At 36.2% G+C, this 18784-nt stretch overlaps 1 pseudogene; it reads left to right on the top strand.

Annotated features, from left to right (window-relative positions):
• The first annotated feature begins 1021 nt into the window (after positions 1-1021).
• LOC104864180 lies at positions 1022-2125 on the top strand (annotated as a pseudogene).
• Positions 2126-18784: the final 16659 nt, after the last annotated feature.

Below are 18784 nucleotides of genomic sequence, written 5' to 3'. Positions count from 1 at the left end.
CTCAACAAATTAGAGAGGTATGCATATTGAGGGACGTTTTGCCAGGTGGTCGGAGAGATTATACAGCTGAAGGTCAGCTGAGACTGCCTGGCAGAGATAAGTTGCCCTCAAGAAGATAACTATCCCATTAGTCTCAGCATAGAAGTAAATGGGACGCAGGGAGGGGAGGAGGGGAAGAAGTGAGGTCAGGGACAAGTGGAAAAAATGAGAACCAAGACCTGTCGTGTAAAGGTACAAGATCCCAATAATGAATGCAACTGTACTGTATACCTAAAAGGTACCAACAAATACAATTTTTTAAAAAAGTAAATAGGATGCTATTTCCTTTCCTGGCTATGTTGTAAAGGTACAAGATCCCAATAATGAATGCAACTGTACTGTATACCTAAAATGTACCAACAAATACAATTTTTTAAAAAAGTAAATAGGATGCTATTTCCTTTCCTGGCTATTCACCACCCCCAATACATGGGACTGAAAGAAGCAATTTAAATACGTTAAGGGACCATTTTCATCTTCAGAATTAAGGATTATTTTAATCTTACATCATTGCCTTTTCTCTTTTACTTTCCTTTTTAGTTTTATTTTAGGATTCCCTATTTTTAATGTTCATACAGAGATTTCTTTAACTGAAATACCGAATAGTTTCTCTGGTGTGAAAAACTATAATAGTACACAGGATCCTAATGAGACAATTAATAATGTGAAATAGGAAGTAAAGGGCTAAAGGTGTAGGGAAAGTGGGAAGGGTAGGGGAAAGGTAATAAGGGAAAAGAAAAAATATGAGAAACTGAAAAAATGGAAATAAAGTGTTTGTAAATGGGGAGGGGGGAGTGGGGAGGGAGGTAGGGACAAAGGGGAAAAATGAGAACCAAGGCCTGTCATGTGAAGGTATAGGATCCCAGTAATGAATGTAACTGTATTGTATACCTAGATTGTACCAATAAACTCAATAAAAAGGGGAAAAAAACTAAATACTCAAAGAATAAATAGAAGCCTCTATACAAAACAAAAAAAAAAAAATGGGACTGAGCAGAAGCACCCGGGATGACCCTTGAATATTACATCTTTAATTAGGTTAACTTCAGCAGTGCCAGGCCAGATTTCTATTTCTTGGGCATCCAAAATTGGAAAGAATTATTCTACATCTGGATATCTTGTACGACAACTGATATTAGCCATGTTATTACAGAGATTAAAAAGTGAAAGGTATTAGAAACCCCAATCATTCCAGAGCACTAATTAAAGAAAAATTTACTGTGGATCCTGGTAGTGAAATTGCTATACCTTGTCTTCGGGGGTCCTTGATGTGCCCACTAGGGAAAATGAGGCTAACAATCCCATGCCATGCTGTGATGTGTACACATCTGCAGTGTTTTCATGCTGCCCATTATCTACAAATGAAGCCCACCTGGATTTGTCCTGTGTATGACAAAAAAAGCTGCTTATGAAAGTCTAATACTAGATGGGCTTTTCGTGGAAATTCTTGGTGACTTCTGATGTGGACGAGATCAAATTCCAAGAAGATGGCTCTTCAGGTCCAATGAGACCGAAGAAAGAAGTTAGAAAGTATCCAGCCAACCACGTACAAAAATAGAAAGTTCAAGTGTCCTTAGTAAGCCTTGTTCAGTTACTGTGGCCAGTGAGGCAAGCAAGAAGAAAGTGGATGTTACTGACCTAACAGTAGAACTCTCTGCTGATGAAGAGGAAGACCCTCCTGCCAAAAAGAAATGCATCTTTATGTCAGAAACACAAAGCAGCCCAACCAAACGTGTTCTCGTGTATCAGCCATCTTCTGTAAGGGTGCACATGTGACTTCGGTTGATCCTACTGCTATTCTGCCTTCATTAACAGACTACTCAGTCCACCACAAGGCCATATCAGGCATGTCATCAGATTTGCCGGGTTTGGATTTTCTTCCCCTTATTCCATCTGATCCCCAGCATACTGTCCTCCTATGTTTCTGGATAATCTCACCTAACCCTTCACAACAAGCCGTACACCTGTCACCACCACTAGCCCCCATGAAAGCAGTACCCATATCAGTTCATCCAGCAGCAGGACTGAGACAGGGGTCATAGCCAGCAGTGGAAGTAGGATTCTTAACATCATCTCATTGGACTAAAGAAGGACACACTTGCTGGGGATTTAGCTCAGTGGTTCCAGCACCTGCCTCACAAGTGCAAGGACCCAAGTTCGATCCCTGGTACCAAAAAATATAATAAAATAAACATTTAAAAAAAAAAAAAAAGAAGGACACACTTGCTTCTGGGAATCATTTCATCAAAACTGGTTTGTTTTTTTGTTGTTTTTTTTGTTTTGGCAATTTGATATTTATTGAAACATCAGATGAATTATTTTGCTTTCTGAGAGATGAACATAGGTGACAGCAGCAAGAACCAAATGACAAGCAAGGACTTCTCACACATGCTGTATGCTGATCACCAGACACATTCAGCCATAAACAATATCTTCAGTGGTGGATCTCAATTTCATATATCACTGGATGTGTTCTATAAAACATTTTAAAAGTTCTGCTATATAATAAATAGCAATAAAAATCATGTAAATATTTTAACTTTCTAGTAAAAAGATGTATTCATTCAAAAAATTGTGAATTTATGGGACTTCCAGAACAGCTTATCAACAATGAAAGTAATCTGTACCCTTACTGCCTTTTAAATAACATTTATTTCCATATATTAGGCTGGATAGTCACTGGAATAATGGCTTTTAAAAAAAATCACAATCACAGCTTTTCTAGATTTTCAGTATATGCTTTTTATTGGTATGTTTGTAATATATAATATTTACATTCCCCTTGGGGTATTGCCATATATTTATAACATATCTTGAGCATTTTATTCCCTGGCCAGCACCTCCCTTCTTCCTCTGATCCCCTTCCTCATCTCCTAAAAATCTGTCTTTATATTTTTCTATTTTACATATCATTTGTATTTCTCATATAAGAGAAACCATGTAATATTTAACTTTCTATGCCTTACTTATTTCACTTTACATTATGATCTTGATGTCCATCCATTTTCATACAAATGGCATGAATTTATTCTTCTTTATGACTGACATTTCACAGTGTGAGTGTGTGTGTGTGTGTATGTGTGTGTATAATATGTGTGTGTGTATCACATTTTCTTTATCCATTTGTCTGTTGATAGACAGCTAGGTTATTTCCACAACTCAATTATTATGAATTGTGCTACAAACATAGATATGCCTGTATCATGTAATGTGATATCTTCAACTCTCAGGAAGATACCCAGAAAAGGTATAGCTAGGTCCAAGGGAATTTCCATTTTTAGTTTTTTGAAGAATCTCCATACTGACTTATAGCATTTGTACTAGTTTACATTCCCACCAACAATGTAGAAGCATTTCTTGTCTCCATATGTTCACCAGCATTTGCATGTGTGTGTGTGTGTGTGTGTGTGTGTGTGTGTGTGTGTGTGTTGATTTTCTAGGAGAAGCTTGCTCTGTTTGGTTTTTCTGATGTGAACCTGGCTGTTCTTGTCAGAGGAGGAGCTCAGGTCCTCACTGTCACTGGGAGTGGCTGCTGTTCTCATCAGGGGAGCTCTGATCTTCACCATGAGCATCACTTCCTGGCTCCAATGAAGATCCCTCAGCCTACCGGCATAAATCCTTCACCCTACCAGTGCAGGTTTTTTGGCTTCCACCACTGACCTTTGGGACTGCCTGGTGCAGGCCTTCGATATAGACAAGCATGAGTTATTGCCGTGGGCTACAGGTCACTGGCTGGACTCATGGAGGATTTTGCCTTGGACTCTAGACCTTCAGCTGGACTTGTGAAGAACCATTGCTGTAGAATCCAGGCCCTCAGCTTTGGGTCTCTAATGTGTGGCTGGATCTGTTGCACTCCTCTGCATTTGACTTTTGGGATGACTATCATAAAATAATCCTATAAATTTTGTGCCCTGTAATAAATCTATTATCTTGAAAAGCCTTACTACAATAGTTATTATGGGGGACTAATCTTTTTTAGTTCTTCTATATTCTAAATATGAGTCATCTACTAAAAGAGTAGCTGGGAAAAAATGCCTGATTTTGTAACTTGTCTCTTCACTCTGTTGTTTCCTTTACTGTGCAAAAGATTTTTTAATTTGATATCATTCCGTTCATTGATTCTTGGTATTATTTTTTGCACTACTGGAGTTCTGTGCAGGATGTCCTTGCCTATACCTATGGCCTAAAGAGTTTCCCCCGTGTTATCTTCCTGTAACTTCAAAGTTTCTGTTTCTATGTTTAAGCCTTTGATCCATTTTTATTTGATTTTTAAATGAGGTGAGAGAGATGGGTCTAGTTTCATTCTTTTGCACATGGATAACCAGTCTTCCTCCATTTGTTGCAGAGGCTATCTTTTCTCCAGCATTTGCTCTTAGTCCTTTAGTCAAAACTCAGATAGCTGTAGGTTCATGGAGCTGTTTCTTCATTTGTTTATTATAATTCATTGGTTGTTGTACATAGGTTAGTGGCAGCACCACATTTCTATTATTAGAACTTTGTACCATAATGGGAAATCAGGAATTGTGATGCCACTCACTCTTTGGGCCCAAGATTGCTTTGGCTATTCTGGGCCTCCATTGGTCCTATATAAACTTTAGGATTTTTTTTCTAGTTCTATGACGAATCCTGCTAGTATTTTAAGAGAGATTGCATTAAATCCCTATATCACTTTTGGTAATATGGTCAACTGTACAATATTAATTCTGCCTAAGAACAGTAAATGTTTTTCCATTTTCTAATGTCCTCCTCAGTTTTTTTCTTCAGAGTTCTACAGTTTTCATTATAGAGTTTTTTCCCTCTTTCATTAAGTTGATTCCAGAGAACTTCATTTTTTAAAACTATCATAAATGGAGCTGTTTTCCTGATTTCTTTCTTGGTGGATTATTTTATTCATTAATTTTTGTGTATTGATTTTATCTCCTGCCATTTTTCTGAATTTATCAACTCTAAAAGTCTTTCTGATGAGTCTTTTGGGTCTTCTATATAAGGATTATGTCTAAAAATAGAGATAACTTGCCTTCCTCCTTTCTTAATCATATCCCTCTTATTTCTGTGTCTTGCACAATTGCTCTAGCTAAAATTTCATGTATTAACAAGAGTGATAAGAGTAAACACACTTGTTCCTAATTTTGGAGGAAATTCCGTTTTTCCCCATTTAGTATGACATTGGACATGAATTTGTCATATATGGCTGTTTATAGGAAATAAGGTCCTCCTATTCCTATTTTTATCAGTTTCTAATCACAGAGGAATTTTGGATTTTCTCAAAGACTTTTTCTGTATGTATTGAGATGATCATGTAACTTTTATCCTTGATTCTGTTTTATGTGCTGTATTTCATTTATTGATTTGTGTGTTGTACCATCCCTATATTCCTGGAATGAAGCCAACTTAGTCATGATATATGATCTTTTTAATGATTTCTTGAATTTTGTTTGCAAATATCTTATTGAGAATTTTCGCATGTATATTCATGGACAATATTGGTACTTTTCTTTGTTGTTGGGTCTTTCTCTAGTTTTGGCATCAGGCTAAGGCTGGATTAATACCAAAAGTTTGGAAATACTTCTTCCATTTAAATTTCATGGGAAGGGGGCACTCAGCAGAGGAACAGTGAGTGGCACAGCTGCATGGAGCTTGCCTGGGACCACAGCCCCAAGTCCCCACCCCCCTAGGTCTCAGTATAGGAATGGTGAGAGACCTGGCCATACATAGGTGCCTGCAGCCACCCCCATGCCTCTGGCCTCCTGGCTGGGCTGGTACCTGGGTTCACACCACAGAGGCACAGGGGATCATAAAGGCCATTGTTCTGATCTCCAGCCTTGATTTTTATTTAATTCACATGGTTAAAGGTGATAGATTAATAATTCCCACAATTGTCATTTTCTAAGTTGTGTTTGATACTATTGTGTTGCTGATTGTATTACTTGGGCTAAGGTGTGATTGATTTAATCAGTTCCTGGTATAATGAAACTGAGATTGCTTCAGAGTCATTAGAGACTCAAAACCTAAAGACAAGCTATAATGGAAAGATTGAAGTATTAACCCAGGAATTAAACCTAGGATGGTACCAACAACAAAAATAGAAATAAGAACACATTTGAGCAAGACACAAGCAAAAACAAAGGCTGCCTGTTCATCAAAGGCAAATCTGGGGAGAAATAAGGTGGAAAAGTCTGATAATCAACCACCTGGACACCCTGAACTGATACAGGAAGTAACAAAACATATGAAGGAGGCTCTACAAAAAATTCAAAACAGAAATAATTTCTGAGGTAACTACAGAGATGGTGAGCAGAATGAAAGACATGATTAGAGACTCAAGAATAGAAACAGATTAAAAAAATACATGAGTTCTGGACCATGATAGAAGCCATGAATTCCCAGCATAGGAAAGAAATGGAATCCACGAAACAGACTCAAACAGATATCCAGGAGATTAAAAACTCCCTTGAAAGTATACACAACAGACTGAGCCAATCTGAAGACAGGATATCAGATAAAGAAGACAGGAAGGCAGTCAGTGACCATGAAAAGAGGGATCTCCTTTTTTAAAAAGTAAGGGAATAGGGCCAGGGATTTAGCTCAGTTGTTCCACTGCCTGCCTAGGAAGCTAAAGGTCCTGAGTTCAATCCCCAGTAACCAAAAAAAAAAAAAAGTGAGGGAACATGAGAAATCAATCTAACAGCTCCTAGATGATACAAAGAAGAATAATATAAGACTGATAGGAGTTCTTGAAAAAGCAGTCGAAAGTACAAGTAACATTAAAAAAAAACGTTCACAGAATTAATGACAGAAAACTTCCCAGAGCAAAAGAATTTGACATACAGATAAATGAGGCTTGTAAGATGCCAACTAGCCATGATCACAAAAAATCTACACCTATACATGTAATAATCAATATCCTAGAAACCCAACAGAAGAACAAAGTACTACAAACAGTTACAGGAAAGAAACAAACCACATGCAAAGGAAAGCCATCAGAATCACAGCAGATTTTTCAACACAAACCCTCAGGTCAAGGAGAGCCTGGAGTGAGGTATTTCAAGCCCTAAAAGAAAAGAACTTCCAACCTAGGCTTGTGTAGACTACAAAACTCTTTTTCAAAATTGATGGGGAAATAAGATACCTCCATGACAAAGAACACCTGAGAAATTTCATGAATAACAAATCAGCACTCCAAACAATTCTAAATAATATCCTAGAAAAAGACAATGAAGATCACAACTACACGAATCCCAACACAGCAAATCCATCAGGCAAAGCAAGAAATTAGAGGGAGAGAAGGAACAATTTTAAAAAGCCAACAACAGGAAAATAACATGATAATGATGTCAATATATATATATATATATCAGTTATAACCATCAATATTAATGGCCTCAATTCCCCAGTCAAAAGAAATAGACTGGCAGAATGGATTAAGAAGCAAAATCCAACAATATGCTGTAGACAAGAAAAGCACCTAGTTCAAAAAGAAACTTATAGGTTATTTCTGTTTACATTCCTTTGTGAAGTCTACATCTTCATAAGCTTCTTAGCTGTTAAATGTTGAACACTTCTGATTCATCATTAAGGCAGAATAAGAGGCTATCCATACAGGCAACTGACTTGTCTGTTTTCTTCTGTCTTTTTCCATGTCTCTTATTACTGCCTTATCTTGATTTATAAGCAAAACCTGAAAACCTACAAAGTGAATATTTTTGTGGTTTATGTATAAATAATATAGAAAATGTTTCTGTTATTTCTGATGAAGAAAATTTTGTATAGTTTACTTCAATCTAAATAAAATGTGAATTTTATTTTTTTTAAAAAAAGAAACTCATAGCCTGAAAGTAAATGGATGGAAAACAGTTCTCTATGCAATAGGAGTCCAGAAAAAAGCAGGGATAGCTATCTTATTTGCAGACAAAGTAAATTTCAAACCAAAACTAATTAAGAAAGACAAAGAAGATCAGTCACTACATCCTTGTAAAGGGAACAATCCAAGAGGAAGAGATGAAAATCATAAACATATATGCACCAAATATTAATACACAAACTATACAAAACAAATATTAAGGGACATGAAAAACCAAATAAGCACTAATACAATTGTAGTGGGGGACCTCAATACCCCACTGTCACAAATAGACAGATCATCTAGATAAAAAATCAACAATGAAATAATAGAACTGAACCAAGCTTTTGAACAAATGGACTTAATAGATATTTACAGAATGTTCCACCCCACAAAATCAGAATTTACATTATTTTTGGCTGCACATGAATCATTCTCCAAAATAGACCACATACTAGCTCATAGAACATGTTTAAGTAAATAAAAAGGAGTTGAAGTGTCCCATGTACATTATTATTGAATTAATCTAGAGATCAATAGCAAAAGAAACTGCAAGAACTTCACAAACACATGGATGTTGAATAACACACTCCTGAACAACCACTGGTTCACAGAGGAAATTAAAGAAGAAATTAGAGAGTTTTTATAAATAAATGATAATGCCAATATAACATAAAGGAATCTATGGAACACAATGAAAGCAGTTCTGTGAGAGAAATTTACAGCAGTGAATCCCCACACTAGGAAAACAGAGCGAGCTCAAATAAACAACCTAATACTGAATCTTAAGCTTCTAGAAAAAGAAGAGCAAAACAAACACAAAGCTTGTACAAGGCAGGAAATTATAAAGATCAGAGCAGAAATCAATGCAATGGAGAGTAAGAGAATGATACAAAATAGGAACAAATCAAACAGTTGGTTTTTTGAAAGAATAAATAGCTTTAGCCAACCCTTTCAAAAAAAGGAAAGAAAAAGCTCAAATCCATGAAATTAGGAACATAAAAGGTGAAGTTACAACAGATCCAGAAGAAAATCAGAGGATCATCAATACTTACTTCAGCCTGTACTCTAATAAAATGGAAAACACAGAAGAAATGGACAGATTTCTAGATACATATGAATTACCAAAGTTGAACAAAGAAGATATAAAAATTCTAAACACTCCAATTACAGTCAGTGAAATTTAAAATGTAATTAAAAATTTACCAACAAAGAAAAGCCCTGGTCCTGATGGCTTCACTGCTGAATTCTACAAGACATTTGGAGAAGAACTGTCTATCATCACTACTCTTTAAACTCTTTAATGAAATTGAAAGGGAAGCAATACTTTGAAACTCATTCCCAGAAGCAAGTGTTACTTTGATTCAAAAACTAAGGAAAGACGCAACCAAGAAAGAGAACTATAGGCCAATCTCCCTCATGAACATAGATGTAAAAATCCTCAGTAAGATGCTGTTAAACAGAACACAGAGGGTCATCAAGAAGACCATACATGATGACCAAGTCAGATTTACTCCAGGGATATAAGAATTGTTCAACACACATAAATCAATAAATGTAATACACTATATTAACAGAGTCTAAGACAAAAACCATATAATCATCTCAATAGATGCAGAAAAAGCATTCAACACAATTCAACACCCATTCATGATTAAAAAAAAAAAACCCTGCAGAAAATTGGAATAGATGGTCTTTATCTCAACTTGATAAAGGCTATCTATGAAAAACCAATAGCCAACATCACACTAAATGGTCAAAAACTGAAAACATTCACACTAAAATCAGGAACAAGACAAGGCTGTCCACTGTCACCACTCCTGTTCAATGTAGTTTTGGAAACATTCAGCAATTAGACAAGAGAAAGAAATAAAAGCAATAAAGATAGGAAAGGAAGAAGTTGAACTGTCACTATTTGCTGATGATATGATACTCTACAGAGAAGACCCAAAAACTCTGCCAAAATACTTCTAGACTTACTTACAGATTCAGTAGAGTACCTGGATACAAAGTCAATACTCAAAAATCAATCGCTTTCTTGTACACAAATCACAGAATCACTGAGGGTGAAACTAGGGAAACAATTCCTTTCACAATAACATCCAAGAAATAAAATATCTAGAAATCAGTCTAACAAAGGAGACAAAAGACCTCTACACTGAAAACTACAGCACTCTGAAAAAAGAGTTAGAAGAGGGTATAAGAAGATGGAAAGAATTCCCTTGCTCCTGGGTAGAAACAATCAACATAGTGAAAATGGTCATACTTCCAAAAGTGCTATATAGATTCAATGCAATCCTGATTGAAATCCCAACTGCATATTTCACAGAACTTGAGAAAACAATCCAAAAATTCATTTGGAACCAGAAGAGACCTAGAATAGCAAAAACCATTCTAGGCAACAGAGACAAGGCAGATATCACAATTCCCAACTTGAAACTATACTACAAAGCCACTGTGATAAAAACAGCATTGTACTGGCAAAGAAACAGACCCAAGGATCAATAGAATAGATTAGAAGATGCACAAAGAACACCAGATGTACTCGGCTACCTCATCTTTGACAAAGGAGCCAACTATCCTCACTGGAGGAAAGATAGCCTCTTTAATAAATGGTGTTGGAAAAACTGGCTTTAAATTTGCCAAAGATTAAAACTACATCCCTATCTTTCACCATGCACTAAACTAAAATCTAAGTAGATTAAAGATCTAAATATCAAAACATAAACACTAAACTTACTGGAAAGTAAATTAGGTAGAGCTCTTGAAGAGAGTGGCATAGGAGAAGACTTTATAAACAAATCCTCAGCAGCATGAGAACTTCTACAAAGAATCAACAACTGGGATATCATTGTATTAAAAATTTTTGCAATGCAAGAGAAACTACCAACAGAGCTAAGAGACAACCTACAATGTGAGGAAAAAAAATTTAACAGCTGCTACTCAGACAAAGGACTATTATCTAGAATATATAAAGAACTCAAAAAATCAGTCTACTCAAATACAAAGTCAACACTCAAAAATCAATAGCCTGCTTGGCATAGTGATGCACACCTGTAATCCCAGTACTCAAGAGGCTGAGGCAGGAGGATCGTTGTGAGTTCAAGACCAGCCTGGACTACATAGTGATAACTACATAGTTATTTGTACACAAATAACAGAATCACAGAAGGAGAAATTAGGGAAAAATTCCTTTCACAGTAACATGGGCAATAACATGTCAAAAAATGGGCATCTGAAATGAACAGACATTTCTCAGACAAAGAGTAAAAGCAGCAAATAAATATATGAAAAAATGTTCAACTTCACTGGTCGTTCAAGAGATGCAGATGAAAACAACACTGAGACTCCACCTCACCCCACAAAGAATGGCTGCTATCAAGAAATCACACAATAACAAATGTTGGCGGGTATGCGGGGAGAAAGGAACCCTTCTCCATTCTTGGTGGGAGTGCAGACTGGTGCAACCACTATGGAAATAAATATGGAGAAACCTCAGAGAGCTTGGAGTGGAGGTTCCATTTGACCCAGCCATCCCTCTGCTGGGTATCTTTCCAAGAGAACTAAAAGAATCATATCACAGAGAAGTATGTGCACCCATGTTTATAGCGGCACAGTTTGTAATAGCTAAATCTTGGAAACAGCCCATTTGCTCATCCATTGGAAACTGGATAAAGAAGATGTGGTTTTTCTATAAAATGGAATATTACTCAGCCATAAAGAACGAGAAAATAGATTCATTCATAGTAAAATGGATGCATATTGAAGATATACTCCTAAGTGAAATAAATAAGTCACACATGTGTAAATATCGAATAGTTTCCCTGGTGTGAATAATCTGCAACAATGCATAAGATTCTAATAAGATTACTGACATTTAGAAATGGGAAGAAAGGAGCTAAAGGTGTAGGGAAGCTAAAGGATGGGTAGGGTAAGAGTAAAAAGGGAAAAGAAAAAAATGTGAGAGAATGAAAAGATGAAAATAAAGTGTTTGTAGATGGGGAGGGGAGGAGGGAGTGAAGGGAGGGCAGGGGTAAGGGGAAAAAATGAGAATTAAGACTTGTCATGTAGAGGTACAAGATCCCAACAATGAATGTAACTGTACTGTATCCCTAAAATGTACCAATAAACTCAAAGCTGGTAAAAAAAAATCCTCCTCCTTGAAATAATCCTCATAATCTTTTATACAAAGGGAAATGAACATTAGCTCCTCTGAAGTAACTGAAACAATGGGTCTCGGGTTATTCTCTAACTCAAAATAGAGGATCCCTGGTGATAATCATCCCACTCTATTCATTCACTCTCCCGTCCTGGTATTGTGTCAACCGTAAACTGAACCATAAATTGCCCTGTTGTCATTCTACATATAATATACATAAGGGAGAGTAGGAGAGAGAAAAGGAAAATCTATTAAAATATACTCCAATAATAAAGAAATTACAAGCTTATAGTGCAGTGGACACTCCTGAAGTTGGTCCCCTGTTGGGAGCTGAACCTGCTCCCATTGCCTCATCCTCAGGCAGGCAAATGAAACATATCTTGAGTCTTAGTAGATCTGAGCCTTGATCCAGTAGAGCTGTCATACCAACCTGGGTGACTTACCTCTAATTTTCTGTTACAGAAGTGAAAATAGAAATCCTTCTTTTGCGTAAACCTCCACTGTTTGGTCTTGCTAATTCAGGGCCACAGGACAAGATTTCTCCAGTGCAGGTTCTCCTCTGTTCTACTGGAGGTAGAATGCCAGAGTAAGATTGCCAGTTTAGAAAGAAAAACATAGGAATTATAGTTAAATTTGAATCTTTAGTATAAGTGTGACTCATTCAATATCTGGGGGTATATTTACATTTTAAAGTGATTTGTTGTTCTTTTGAAATATAAATTTAACTGCGCATTCTGCATTTTTTTTAGCAACCCTAATGAGTGAAGAAAATAGTACTGGAAATCCTTATATCCAGATGTGAGAAGACATCAGTAATGTGTGTAAATATCTTATTCTTAAAAAAAAGATCAGAGCTGTGGATGAGGGTTCAGAAAGTCAGCCAAGAGCAACAGAAATCCAGTCAATACTTGTACGTACTAAGAACTGGATGATACCAGTCACAAACCCAAGATCACATAAAATTGAAATAATAAGGTCACCCTCTCCTTCAGGCTGTGTCCACCATCTTCAGCACCAGAGGGTCTTCTCGGCCTGGCCCTCCCCTGCTGGCACCACTGCTGCCATCTTCAGTGCTAGAAAGGTAGTGGGGCGGTCACCCCTGAGCCCCCCAACCTTCCCCCTTGTGCTTTTAGACCTACTGATTGTACCAGTCTTTGGACCTACTCTGTAGAGGCAGAGGTGGTCATAAAGAGTATTTTCTGGCACTTCCAACTTTGAACATCTTTAAAGAAGTGGTGGGGGAAACTTATAGTAGAACTGAGTGGAGTTCAGCCCTTTAGGAGGTCAGGAAACAGTCTGGGCCTTGCAGCCCGAGCTCAGTCTTCTTTGTGGGGTTCTGCCACCAGCTAGCTGAGGTCAGGGGACTTGGCTGTGCAAATGGCAGCACATATTGTACATTATTACAGCAGTGATATAGTCTGAAAGAGGCCCTTTAAACTCATTTTTGTTTCTTTCTTTTTTTCATCCTACTCTGAAAATTCCTTTTTTTTCTTTTTGTTTTCTTTCTCTAACTCAGTCTCTTACTCTACTATAGTATCCCTCATCTCTCTTTTTGTTTCTGCTCTTGTCCTAATTCAGATTTCTTCTTTTATTGTTTTTTCTCTTTTCTTTATATTCTTTTCTTATGTTATTCTACCTCACTCAAGGGTTGCTATATTTCTATTTTGTTTGTTCTTTTTGAATTTAACAATTTCCTGATGATTGTCTGGTCATTCTATATCTTTTGGCTTCATATGAAACCTTCTCTAATTCTTATATTTATCTACTCCTCTTGTCTTAACTTTGTTTTAAGCCCCCATTGTAAATGGTAAATATCCTTATTGAAAAGTTTATTTACTATAAGCATATTTTGGATTACTTCTTGATCTTAATTAAATTTACATGGTTTGAAGGTGATAGATTGGTGACTACCATAAGTGGTCAATTTGCAAATTGTGCTTCATTATATTGTGGTGCTGATTGTATCAATTAGGATAAAGGATTGTGATTGATTCAATGAGCTGTTTTCTTCAGTATGATGAAAATGAGAATGTCTATGAGTCATTAGAGACCCATGGGCTGCAGCCCAACTATATCAGGAAGATTTAAGTAGTAATCTAAAGATTAAAAACTAAGATAACCCAACAACAATAGTAAAAATGAGAAAATGCTTAAGCAAGATACAGGGATAGACTTCCAGTTCACCAATGGCAAATAGTGGGGCAAATGAGGATAAAAAGTCTGATAGTGAATCATCAGGACACCCTGAACTCAAAGCACAGAAAGTAACAAAACTGATCAATCAGGCTCCACAGAAATATAAAACTGAAGTAATTTCCCAGATAATCATAGAGATGACAAGCAAAATGAAATTTATAATTTGTGACTCTAAAACAGAAACTGAGAGGAAAATAGATGAGCTCAGGACCATGATAGAAGCCATGAATGCCCAGCATTAGAAAGAATTGGAAACAATAAATGCCCAATACAAGAAAGAAATGGAATCCATAGGACAGATTCAAACAGATATCCAGGAGATTAAAAACTCCATTGAGAGTGTTCACAAAAGAATAAAAGTGTCCGAAGATAGAATCTCAGATATAGAAGATAAAATTGCAGTCAGTGACTGTGAAAGGAGAGGTCTCTTAAAAACAGTAGGAGATCATGAGAAATTGATACAACAACTCTTAGACGATACTAAGAAGAATGACATAAGATTGATAGGAATTCAAGAAGTAGTAGGAGAAAATGTAAATGACTTAAAAAAGCTGTTCACAGAATTAATGATAGAAAACTTCCCAAATAGAGGGGAATAATTTGACATACAGATAAGTGAGGCATATAGGACTCCACCTAGCCATGATAAAAAAAAATCTACACCTAGACATATAATAATCAAGATCCCAGAAACCCAATAGAAGAACAAAATACTACAAGCAGTAAGAGACAAGAAACAAATTACATGCAAAGGAAAGCCTATCAGAATTACAGTAGACTTTTCAATACAAACCCTTAGGTTAAGGAGAGCCTGGAATGAGGTATTTCAAGTACTAAAAGAAAACACCCTCCAACCTAGACTGATGTATCCTCCAAAACTTTCTTTTAAAATGGATGCGGAAATAAGATATTTCCATGATAAAGAACTCCTGAGAAACTTTATGAATACCAAACCAGCACTACAACGAATTCTAAACAATATCCTAAAAAAGGACAATAAGGCAACAACACCATGAGGCCCAACAGAGCAAATCAAATAGGCAAGCCAAGAAACTAAAAGGAGAAGGTGAAAAAACAACATGATAATAATAAGTTAGTACATATCGGTTATAACCATCAATATTAACGGCCTCAATTCACCAATCAAAAGAAATAGACCAGCAGAATGGATTAAGAAGCAAGATCCAATAATATGTTGTATACAAGACACGTCTAGTGTAAAAAGAAGCCCATAAACTGAACGTGAAAGGACAGAAAACTTCTTCATGTAACAGGAGCTCCCCACCCCCCAAAAAAATCAGGGCTAGCAATCTTATTCACAGACAAAGTAAGTTTCAAACTTAAACTGATTGAAAGAGACAAAGAAGCTCACTACATCCTTGTGAAGGGAACAATTCAAGAGGAAGAGATAACAAATAATTTATTTTTAATTTATTGAGTATGTCAGAAAGTATATATGCTTTTTTTTCCTGTTTTCTTCTTCTTTTTCCTTTTTCTTTTTCTTCCTCTAATGCTGGGGATTAAACTCAGCACATTGTTCTGGCTAGGCAGGTGCAGCACTATTGAGCTAAATCTCAGGCTTTACATTTCATATTTTTAAAATTTATCATATGTTAATCCTTGTCTCTACATGTTGGTCCACCAAATTGATGAGTTATTTTGGTTCTCATTTTCTTTGCATATTTATTTGAGAATTTATGAAATCTGTATATATGAGTAGTAGGAAAAGTATTAAGGCCCATCTGTCATTTTCCTCTTTCATCTCTGCTTTCTACAAACTTCCTTTTCTGTCACTAAAGCTTGCTTGGTTGGAAATTTGTTAAGATAAATGTTGTTATGTTATCAATATATCTTTGTACTTATTTTCTACTGATGACGAATATTAATTTTTAAGTAAATTTTATTATAACTATACCTAATCATTAATATCATTTAGTGTCTGATACATATTACAAATTCTCCAACTCCTTCAAAGATGATATTTATTTTTCCTCAAATTATACAAATCACCAACATTCCACACATCACTGCACTATTTTATTATACCTAAGTATATATTGTAGAAAATATGATTGTGTATATGTGTGGGGGGTATGTTTTTACATATATGTGTGCACTATTAAATGAGAAACATGGGCATGAATGTGGTAGGACTGTGCACATTTGGCATAGTGATAGTTTCTCTGGCAACCTTATGATTTCTTTAAATTACATGCTTGACTTCATAGTCATTCATTTGGGAAGAATATTACATATCTATTGGTGTTAAATTCTATCATTATGCTTATAAAAATATAATAAAAATAAGTATGAGATATAATAAAACAGAAACAGAAAAATCTGATCTTTTTGTTTTGTTTTGTTTTGTTTTTTGGTACTAGGGATTAAACTCGGGTCCTTGCGCTTGTAAGGCAAGCCACCGAACCACTGAGCTAAATCCCTGGCCCCAGAAAAATCTGATCTTGAAAATGTGAATTTTTTTAGTTGCTTTTGGATTTCAAATATAAGTATATTTTTTTCTGTGGGAAGTTTTCTTAGAAAATGTAAGTGGTACAATCAACAAGTATTTGATATTTATCAATTAATTAAACCAAGGAGTTTATAAATAATAAAATTTTGGGACAGTTTTTCAACTATAATATGTAACTTTGTTTTATTTATAATTACATTATTTCAAAAATATTATAAGAAAATGAGAAAGAACATGTTTGACGATCATATCAAACTAATGTATTTCGATTAGTCTGTTACATAAATTCTTGTTTATTTCATATCTTTTTTGCTGTCATATATATGTATTTTTGAAATTTTTATTTGGTGTCTTCATTTCTTGTTATCATGTATCTTTGCAATCTTTAATAAAAAAATGATGAACAAAAATTGAAATAATAACATCTATTTTAAAGGGCTATGCAAGTCATAACATACCCAAGGGGTGTGATAACAAATGACATGGATGGGCTCTGAGAAAATGCCAATTTCATTCCATTTGTCGAGCAATGTTATGCATAAAGTCCTGTCCTAGGATGTGTCTCTTTCCCCCATCCACTCACCCTGGGCCTTTCTTTCTCTTCCTCTGCCAACAAACATTGATGCAGAGGAAGAGAGGTGCAGGTCAGTGTTTTTCAAATTGCAGATAATCATGATTCAAGTGGGGTGCTGCTCAAGTGTTATAATGAATGAAGCAGACTGGAATGGCATGGAAGCTAACAGAACACAGTACATCAGTAGGATAAATATTGTCTTCTGAAACGTGCTTCATTGGTGTGTGTGTGTGTGTGTGTGTGTGTGTGTATACACTCATAAATGGAATATATGTGTGTATGTTTATTGGGTCTTTTTGAAAATTTTATTTTCTACTGTGGGCTGTACCCATACTATTGTGCATGCTTCTGAATGCTCAAAGTGGAGACTGTCCCCAGTCAGTGTTTCTGGTGGGGTTTTTTTTTTTCTCATTGAGTTTATTGGTACATTTTACATACACAGTACAGTTGCATTCATTATTAAGATCTTGTACCTTTACATGACAGGTCTTGGTTCTCATTTTTCCCTTTGTCCCTGCCCTCCCTTCACCCTCTCCTCCCCTCCCCATTTACAAACACTTTATTTCCATTTTTTTTCATTTTTCTCATATTTTTTCTTTTCCCTTATTACCTTTCCCCTACCCCTCCTACTTTCCCTACACCTTTATCCCTTTTCTTCCTATTTCCCATTGTCAATTACCTCATTAGGATCTTATGTACTATTATAGTTTTTCACACCAGAGAGAAACTATTCAGTATTTACACATGTGTGACTTATTTATTTCCCTTTGGCGTATATCCTCAGTATGTATCCATTTTCCTATAAATGAATCTAATTTCTCATTCTTTATGGCTGAGTAGTATTCCATTTCATAGAAAAACCACATCTTCTTTATCTAGTTTCCAACTGATGGGCAAATGGGCTGTTTCCAAGTTTTAGCTATTACAAACTGTGCTACTATAAACATCGGTGTGTATAATCACTGTGATATGATTCTTTTAATTCTTTTGGAAAGATACCCAGCAGAGGGATGGTTGGGTCAAATAGAACCTCCAGTCCCAGCTCTTTGAGGTATCTCCATATTGATTTCCACAGTTGTTGCACCAGGCTGCACTCCCACCCACAATGGAGAAGGATTCCTTTCTCCCTACAACCCCGCCAACATTTGTTATTGTTTGATTTCTTGATAGCAGCCTCTGGTGGGCTTTTAACACTCTGCCTTAAATGGGAGAGACAAGATCCCTCCATGTGGTCTCCACATGCCCACCAGATAAGGGGTGTGGTTGAAGACTCATCTGGGGAGCTAGAACATGGAACTGGGGACCTCAACTTTACCTCTGGCAAAACAGAGTGGGATTCTGGGGAAATGTCTGATCATGAAGACAGCTAACTTAGGATGAGAGCAGAAAACATGACCACACAGTTCCTGTGGTTACCAGCCTTGCTCCTCCTTGCTTGCTGTGAGTAATAAATTCCGAGACTAAAAGATAAAACCAGCACCTGACTTGGGCAGCCTCTTTGAGAAG

This window comes from Fukomys damarensis, unplaced genomic scaffold (assembly GCF_012274545.1).
Source record: "Fukomys damarensis isolate Sample0158 unplaced genomic scaffold, DMR_v1.0_HiC HiC_scaffold_17, whole genome shotgun sequence".
NCBI classification, from domain to species: Eukaryota; Metazoa; Chordata; class Mammalia; order Rodentia; family Bathyergidae; genus Fukomys; species Fukomys damarensis.
Note: the sequence above shows the minus strand (reverse complement) of the source record. Positions and strands in the feature narration are given on the sequence as shown.